Source organism: Microcebus murinus, chromosome 2, assembly GCF_040939455.1.
Source record: "Microcebus murinus isolate Inina chromosome 2, M.murinus_Inina_mat1.0, whole genome shotgun sequence".
NCBI lineage: Eukaryota > Metazoa > Chordata > Mammalia > Primates > Cheirogaleidae > Microcebus > Microcebus murinus.
Genome location: NC_134105.1, coordinates 51,413,876 through 51,422,883, shown reverse-complemented (window position 1 = coordinate 51,422,883; position 9,008 = coordinate 51,413,876). Strand labels below are relative to the sequence as shown.

At 34.5% G+C, this 9,008-nt stretch overlaps 1 non-coding gene across 1 annotated transcript; it reads left to right on the top strand.

Annotated features, from left to right (window-relative positions):
• The first annotated feature begins 1,885 nt into the window (after positions 1–1,885).
• LOC142869748 (U6 spliceosomal RNA) lies at positions 1,886–1,993 on the top strand. Its single transcript, XR_012918319.1, has one exon. It is a non-coding gene; the product is annotated as a U6 spliceosomal RNA (small nuclear RNA).
• The last annotated feature ends 7,015 nt before the right edge of the window (positions 1,994–9,008 follow it).

Genomic DNA, 9,008 nt, shown 5'->3' with positions numbered 1-9,008 from the left:
TGAGAGAAAATACTATTTCCAGCACCATCCTGATGCCCAGAAGAAATTAGCATGTCCCTTTGAAGAAGAAGCCATATTAAATTTAGCCTATAATGCCAGACGTTTTCTTTCCTAGTAGCAATGTCACTCTCAGGATCTCCATTTTGTTCCCTAAAACATGGCATTTGTTAGGGTCACATGACTCTGTCAAATATATCCACATATACTTGAAATTCAGTGACTGACAGGTCACCCAGAGGGCGTCTCAGCTCCTATGTGGATCAGTGGGTATAAATGGACACTGTGGGGAAAATACATCTGATAATTCCATTTTCCAAGAGCCTCTATGCCCTAGAGCCTGCCTGGACAGGGTAGGATTATTCCTAATTTTACTTCCTAGAATATTTGCCCAGCCAAGAAACTCTGTTATATCTACAAAACAGACATAATTTAGCAGTTATGAAGACTCAGTGAGATAATATAGGTGAAAATGATGAGCACAGTACCTGGGCCAGATTAGGTGCTCATAAACATTCTTCTCTTTATTAGTTTAATATGGAATGAGTGAGTAATCTCAGCAATTCTTAGAAAATAATTTCTATTATTTTAAACATTGTTATAGAAATGTTTGCTGGGCCTGATTTAGCATTATGTATAATTTTATTTTTCGTGTATTCTCAAATTGAAATGCTAGAAAAAATGCTTTTTGTCATTCAAAATATTCTTGCCTCAATAATAGTTCAGAGGATTTCCTAATGAGCTCATCATTTATTTGGTGTTTTGTGTCAGGCCCTATTTTGGACATAAGCAATGCAATAGTGAAAATCAACAGAGTCTTTGCAGTTGCAAACTTTTCATTCTAGAGGAGTTTAGAGATAATTATCAAATAAAAACATAATCAAAATAGTCCTAAACTCATGCTATGGCCAGAATCAATTGACTTTTCTTTCTATTTTTAAAATCTAGCTGCTCTCTCCTTCCCTCCACCTTCCTTCCTTCTTTTCAGTAAATGGTACCCAATTACTGTTTATTGCCAAATGCCATTATTGGAAATAGGGATACAACCAAGAACAAAAAAGACAAACATTCTGCAGTCATGAAGCTTATATTCTAGAAGGAGGAGATAGATCACAAATAAGTTAGAAATAAATCAATAATAAAATTAATACTTAGTGAAATGAATGAAATAAGCTGATTTGTTAGAAAGTGAATAGAGGAGAGTAGGGACTACCTTAGATTGGATGATTGAGGGAGCTGAGAACTAAAGGTGAGAAGGAGTCAGCCACATGAAGAGCTATGAGTAACAGTAACAAGCAAAGAACTGTGAGTGCAGAGACCACAAGGCGAGGACATGTGGCTCTCGAGAAAGAGAAAGAGGCCATTGTGGCTGGGGCTTAGTGAGCTGATGGGAGAGTGGAGGAGATGACATCACACAGGTGGGCAGGCAGAAGGCCATGGGGGAACTCTTAGAGCAAGGTGACAAATTCAGATTTCATTAAAAGTGTATTGATTTCATGATCCATGTAAACAAAAATATTTGTACCCCCATAATACTTTGAAATAGGGAAAAATCATCTTGTGCATCTTAAATATATATAAATTTTTATTTGCCAGTTATGTCAATAAAGCTAAAGAAAACAAGAAAAAAAGTGTATTGAAAGACATTAGAAAGACCTTGTTCTCCTATGCTTGCCTTTTCCATCCTCAGATGTCATGTGGTTCCCAGCCTTTGGTATTAAATATGCAAATATGAGGTAGAGGAAGGCCCACATCAGAAGGCTGGCTTGTTTTTGTCAAGGTAGAACATTGGGTAAAAAGAACTATTATCATTTAATACCATTGTCATCCCATATAAAAGAGTATTTTAATACCAGTGAAACAAAAAGGAAAGAAATACATCATCTTCATGCTCACTGTGGCAGCATATATACTAAAATTAGAACAATACAGAGAAGAATAGTGTGGTCCCCTGTACAAGGATGACACACAAATTTGTGAACATTCCATATTTTTTCACCAGATGTCAGCACCATACTGTTGGACTTTTCAGCCTCCAGAGCACATGAACCAAATAAACTTTTTTTCTTTATAAATAAAAAAAAAAAAAGAAATACATCCTCTTGGGATTTATTTATCAGATTTTTAAAAGGAGCATGTGAAAGACTCACTGTGCCATCCTTTTTCTTTCTTATTTCACCTTTTACCAGTAAATGACACTAGTCCTTGAGCCAGAGTTTGGAAAACATTTCTCCTTTTATGCTTCTATTTAATCATTTTCTGTGATTGTTTTCCATTTCTAAACTCAGAAACATTTGCATATTTTTTGTAAATCCATTTTCCAATAAACTCATCAAGTGATAGTCTCCTACTTACATTCTTGGCTTAAAAAATGATTTTTAAAGTGAAGGAACTCCACACACCTAGATTTTGGATGAATGTTTCTAATTTGTGAGATCATCTCTTTAGGAATAGACTATAATTTCCTATATATTATACATCCTTTAAATGTATATGCTGTAGTATGAAAAACATCCCCTACCTTGCCTTTCATGACAAGACACTGACTTTTATGAACAGGAAACAAGCTTTAATTCCTTTGTCATTTAGCTGTAATAGGATGCAATCAGTTTTCTGTACCCCCCAAAAGGGAGTTTCCATTTGATATAAGGTATGTACCTTGGAGGCTTTCCCAGGTAGAAGATGCATTCTATTAGTCATTAAATACCAGAAAATACTTCTTAAAACTTCTGTTTTGAGTAGGGTGAATATAGTTAACAACAATTTATTATAAATTTCAAAATAGCTGAAAAAGAGCACTTAAAATGTTTCCAAGACATAGAAAGGATAAATACTCTCAGTCTACAGTCCCCAACCCCCAGGCTGCAGACTGCTACTGATCTGCAGCCTGTTAGGAACTGGTCCTCAGAGCTCTGCCACCCCCATTCCACCCCTATCTGTGGAAAAGTTGTCTTCCATGAAACTGGTCCCTGGTGCCAAAAAGGTTAGGGACCACTGCTCTAAGTGATAAATACCTAAATATCCTGACTTGATCATTACACGTTCTACGCATGTAACAAAATATCACATGTCCCCATAAAAATCTACAAATACTATGTATCAATAAAAAAATTCTTAAAACCTCTGCTTTATAAAATAGTATTTATAAAATATATTCTTTTATAAAATGGTAAAAAAATGGTGTTTGGTAAAATGCTTTGATTTTTAACACACGAATTCTTACTGTCAAAATTTTCTGTGATTATCTCTTCCAAAAATAATAGCTTAAATCCCTAATTAGCAGTAGATAATCTCATTATTTGTAATGAGAAAACTCATAAAATAAGAGCATCTTAAGAAGGAATATTTTGGAAAATAATATATCAGCTTTAATTTCTAATTAACTTAAAGGACTAGTGCTTGTTAAGTATCATAAATGGCCTATTACTTCCTTAATGTTTCAGATGAGATTAGGCGCATTCAGGGTGGTATGGCTGTAGACAATTTCCTTAATGTTTCAGATCCCAAACTAAAATATTGAATATTTTATATGAAAAGAAAAGTCCTGGCCATTTAATTGTTGTGGTGTTGTTATCAATTGCAAGTCACTGTGTGTATTCTGTCATGCTCCATAAATATTGATTTAAAAACTAAATAGCAATAGAATTTTTAACTTGATGATGCAAAGAAACATGGGTGGTAAAAAAACCAAATCTATATATTTTACACACTCCTTGACTAAAACACTTGAGACTTCTATTTTTAGAAAGTTTTAAAGAAATCAATCTTTGAAAAAGATTTAAAATGGTCATTTATAATAGTATCAGATTTTATACAGTGCAGATAATAACTGTTATTTAGTGCACATCTTTAGAACCAGAAGACAAGTTTGTGTCCTGTTTTAGCCGCTTCATTTTGTGTGTCCTTAGGGAAGCCACTTAAACTCTCAGAATCCTAACTTCCTCTTTTTAAAAAAATTGGTGTCCAGACTTCTTCATAGTGGTGTTATGAAGACCCAGTGAGATTATTTACAATAATGAACTTTGTAAACTTAACCAAATGTTACTTGTTCTAATTATTATGTGAGTGAATCTTTTTTATCTCTTTTATATATCTGTAATACTAATGTACTTCCTTTTTGCTCCTCCTTGAGCGAGACAATATTGGGCAAAGCCATTCCATTCTCCTAGACTGGTCTACAAACTGGAATGTGCATCCCCCTGAAACACCTGAACATTCTAAATGGTATGGGATTATCGCAAAGGAATTGATTTCCGGGTCCTCAACTCCTGCATGTACCCTTTCCTAGCATCATATAGATTCTTCTTTCCCATTTCCCTTTTCACAGTAGCCTTCCTCATATTCAAAAAAGAAATTTAAGCATATGGTCCTCGTTGTTCCAAAATGTCACCATGATACAATGCATAAGAGTGTAAAATGCAAGGGAACCAAGGAAAGACTTCTTTAATACAGAGTCAGGGCATCAGCAGTTGGTAAAATGAGGTGATATGTGAAAATTGTCTAGCACTGTATTTAACCATAAGCGGAGCTCATTCAATGTAATTTCCATTTTCTTAATTCATGTTTCAAAACCCTCCTCACTTAATGTAAATTTATTATTGAATAATAAATGCTTTAGAGGAAAGAAGATTCAGTCTGTGACCATACTTAACAACCCTTTGGAAATATATACTTTATGTATTACTTATAATAAAAGTTATTTGTTGAGAGCATATTTTGTATCAGGCTCACTGATTTACAAATGATCTTCCATCCTTCACTGTTCTGCGAGGTATGTATTGTAGTCCCTTGAGATTTAGATGATATAAATTCCTGCAGATAACAAAGCCAGGATATTAACCCAGTTCTTTTTGGCTCATGGTACATTTTAATTCACATTTTTCTGCCTTACTTTTAAAAACTCTTAAACGCATAATTATTAACTAACTAGTATTCTACGAAAATAAAAGTTTATAAAAATGTCCTAAATTAACGTTATTAATTTGCTACATCCACTGTTCAATTATATTCTAATAATATTTTTTCTAATTATCTTATTAAAACATAATGTATTAATAGAAAACTTGGAAAATCAAAAGCAAAATGGAACAATATCTCTTATAACCCCAAAGTACCCACTATCAATATTTTGGTAGGGGTTCTACCAATATTTTGTAATTCAATTTTATAAGATTTATAAATATATTGCAGAATTGGTATCATATTGCATATGCCTTTCTGTAGCTCATTTTTCAAATTTAACAATATATAGTGAACACTCTCCCATGCCAAAAGTACTTTTCCACGACATGACTTTTAGTAATCTTGTACAATATACAAAAATATCATATTTCCTTTAATTTTCCTATATGCTTGAATGGTTGTTTTATTTTCCTACTTTCGCTATCACAAATAATACTATGAAAAACATCCTTAAACATATATTTTTTCCATTCCTCTGATTGCTTCTTTAGCATGGATTCTCCAAAGGAGTCATGCCTCAGCAGAGAGGAAAGCCTTTGTAACACCTTATAAAATCGCCCCCAGAGAGATGGTATCTTTGTCCTGCTACTAGTAATATATGAGTTCTCGTCTCTCTTTACCCTTGCTCTTGAGATTCTAGGGAGACAGAGAGACAAGATTCAGACAAATGAAGATGAACACAACAGCTTTATTACTGATTAAAAAAAAAACTAATTGGAAGTTAATGTTTTAGATTTACAGTCAAACTGGCTTGTTAAAACCTGATGTCTAATGTTGTTAAATTTGTGACTCCATCCTTGGCCCAGATGGACTGCCCCAGGCTGCCCAGCTGGGGTCCTGCCCAGTAAACTGGTCATGCGGAAGAGAAGAGATTATAAGTTTCCTGCAGGCAGGCCTGCTCAGGATTAGAACTGAGAAAGGAGTTGGACGAACATGTTCAGTTTCTTCTCCCAAGCTCATCACATTACTTCTTCTCCCATAGGAAGCAGTAGAGGGTGAGAGGGCCTGGAAGAGAGGAGTCAGAGTGCTGGTCCAGCTAACATCCCTCCATGTATATATATGGATCAAAACAAATGGAGTTTCTGCCCCAGCATTTGCCAATATTCTGCATTGAATTGTTGAGCTTTAAAAAATAATTTCTTACCTTGAGGCAGGGGGAAAAGCATCATTTTAATGTATCACTTTAATTATTAATAGCCTAAACTTTTTTATTCTTTTGTGAATTTCCTTTTCATGACTTTTGACTATGTTTTTATCGGAGATTCATCTTTTGATGCTGTTGATTTGTAATACGTGATATGGAAAGACAGTGTACTGTACATATTTTTAAAAATTCCAATTGGCCTTCGATTTTTAATGAAAATAGCTTTATTCTTTTAAAAATTATACATACCATTAAAAATATTAAATAACTAAAAGTATAAGAAAAAATTCATCTTTAGTAATTTCCCAATTTAGAGATAACAACTGTTAAGATTTTGTTGTATATCCTTCCAGCCTTGGTAGATATATAGATAGATGTATGACTAGATAGAAATATGTATATAGAAACAAGCATACACCTATCATTTTACAAAAGTTGGATCATATTGCTGTTTTGTAGCCTGAAAAATTTGCATTACTATCCTTACAAATTTATCTATAATACATTTGTAATGTGTTTTTTTCCTTAGGACATATTTGTAGAATGTTTGCATATTTTTTTTAATTTTTTTATTTCAGTATATTACAGGATACAAATGTTTAGGTTACATATATTGCCTTTGCCCCACCTGAGTTAGTGCTTCAAGCATGTCCATCTCCCAGATGGTGCACACCACACCCATTAGGTGTATATATATCCCCTCCACCCCCACTCCCATCTGCCCAACACCCGATGAATGTTATTACTATATGTGCACTTACGTGTTGATCAGTTAATACCACTTTGATGGTGAGTATACGTGGTGCTTGTTTTTCCATTCTTGGGATACTTCACTTAGTAGAATGGGTTCCAGCTCTCTCCAGGATAATACAGGAGGCACTATGTCACCATTGTTTTTTGTGGTTGACTAGAACTCCATGGTATACATATACCACATTTTATTAATCCCCTCATGGATTGATGGGCACTTGGGTTGTTTCCACCTTTTCAATCGTGAATTGTGCTGCTATAAACATTCTAGTGTAGATGTCCTTTTTATAGAATGTCTTTGTTCTTTTGGGTAGATGCCCAGTAATGCGATTGCTGAATCAAATGATAGTTCTACCTGTAGCTCTTTGAGATACCTCCACATTACTTTCCACAGAGGTTGTACTAGTTTGCAGTCCTACCAGCAGTGTATGAGTGTTCCTAATCTCTCCACATCCACACCAACATTTATAGTTTTGGGACTTTTTGATAAAGACCATTCTTACTGGAAATAAGTGATATCTCATTGTGGTTTTGATTTGCATTTCCCTGATGATTAGAGATGTTGAGCATTTTTTTATATGTTTCTTGGCCATAAGTCTGTCTTCTTTGATGTAAGGAAAGGAACTCATATTTATTACAAATGAACAGTGTATATTGCTAACAATGTATATAATTTCAATAAAGTGGCAAAGATGAGACATTTTCTACAGAAAGTTAAATTTGTACAAGTATAGGCAGTGACAACTGTGGCACATTTATTCCATCTCATTAATAATAAGTTTGTTTTTATATCTATTGTAACATTCACATTAATTTCAGGGCATTAAAAGTGTGAGAAAACATGTATTTCTTGGAAAAACAGGAACTTTGGATATTAAGGTTGTTAGCTATTAATTATAATGTGGAAGTGTGTGCTCCCTCTCATTTTTCATTTCAGTGTGATCTTGTCTATTCTTTCCCTTTTGGCCTTCTAGATCAGTGGCTGACAATCTTCTTCTGTACATATTAATAGTAAGTTTTTTGGGCTTTGCAGGTCTAATGGCTTCTGTCACAACCACTCAACTCTGCCACTGTAGAACAAAAGGTGTTATAGACAATATGTAAACAAAGGGATGTGGCTATGTTCCAATAAGACTTTCTACTTCTTTCTTATCCAGTCCATATTCCAAGGATCACGCTCTCTGTTCTTTAGTTTGCTCTCAGAACACACCATTCCCTGTGTCCATTCTTTTCTCTTCCTGCTTAGTGACAGGTATGTGGGTGTAGCTGATTGTGTAGTTCAGCTATTTCACATGCAGAATTTAGGTTTCCATCGCTGCACTCTCTTACAGGCCAAGGCTTCAGGTCAACTGGACAGAGAAAGCAAAGAAGGTGAGAGGGTTGAGGGAGGAGGGTGATGCGATAACCATATTCTGAGAAGCCACTTTGGCCTTGATGCATTAGCTCTCTCCCTTGCCCTCTTAACAGAGATCTGCTAATGATTTTCTATTTATTCCCACAAACACTTTCTCCCTTTCATGCTTTATAGCTAAGAGATAATGTAAGCACATTTCTCCCTTTGGCATGCATAACGGAGTTAGGGCATTTCTTTTTATTACCAGCCTGAAATAGACAACCAACACTTATTTCACTGGGCCCAAGACAATCACATTTGTTATTTATGGACATGTAATTTTCTCCTTTGAATATAAGATAGCATGTTTGGAGCTTTTCCATTTCCATAAAGTTTCTGTAGAAACATTTGCCCTGAATAATAATACACTTGCATTGCAGATGAGAGAGTTTGATATAAGGGTCATTCTAGAGTGTTTAGCTGAACTCAAATGAACTGAAACTACCAAGTGCCAGTGTTAATTACACATAACTGGTATCTTCTATTGCAGGAGGAAAACAAGCAAAAATAAAAACCAATTTCCCCCAATTCAGCAAGAAAAGTAATAAGACATAAATAATTCAAAATTTATTGATGTTAGTGGATCAATTATTGAGGGCATTTATTCAGAATCTGGGAAATTTAATTAAATTCTGCTCAAAATATATGTAATACTTTATCTGTCCTTATTTTAAAAAGCTACTTTAACCTAACCCTCTTGCTTTGTATGTCTTAGGGATTCTCTGCTGCACAGAACCATATAATTAACAATTAACATGTGAG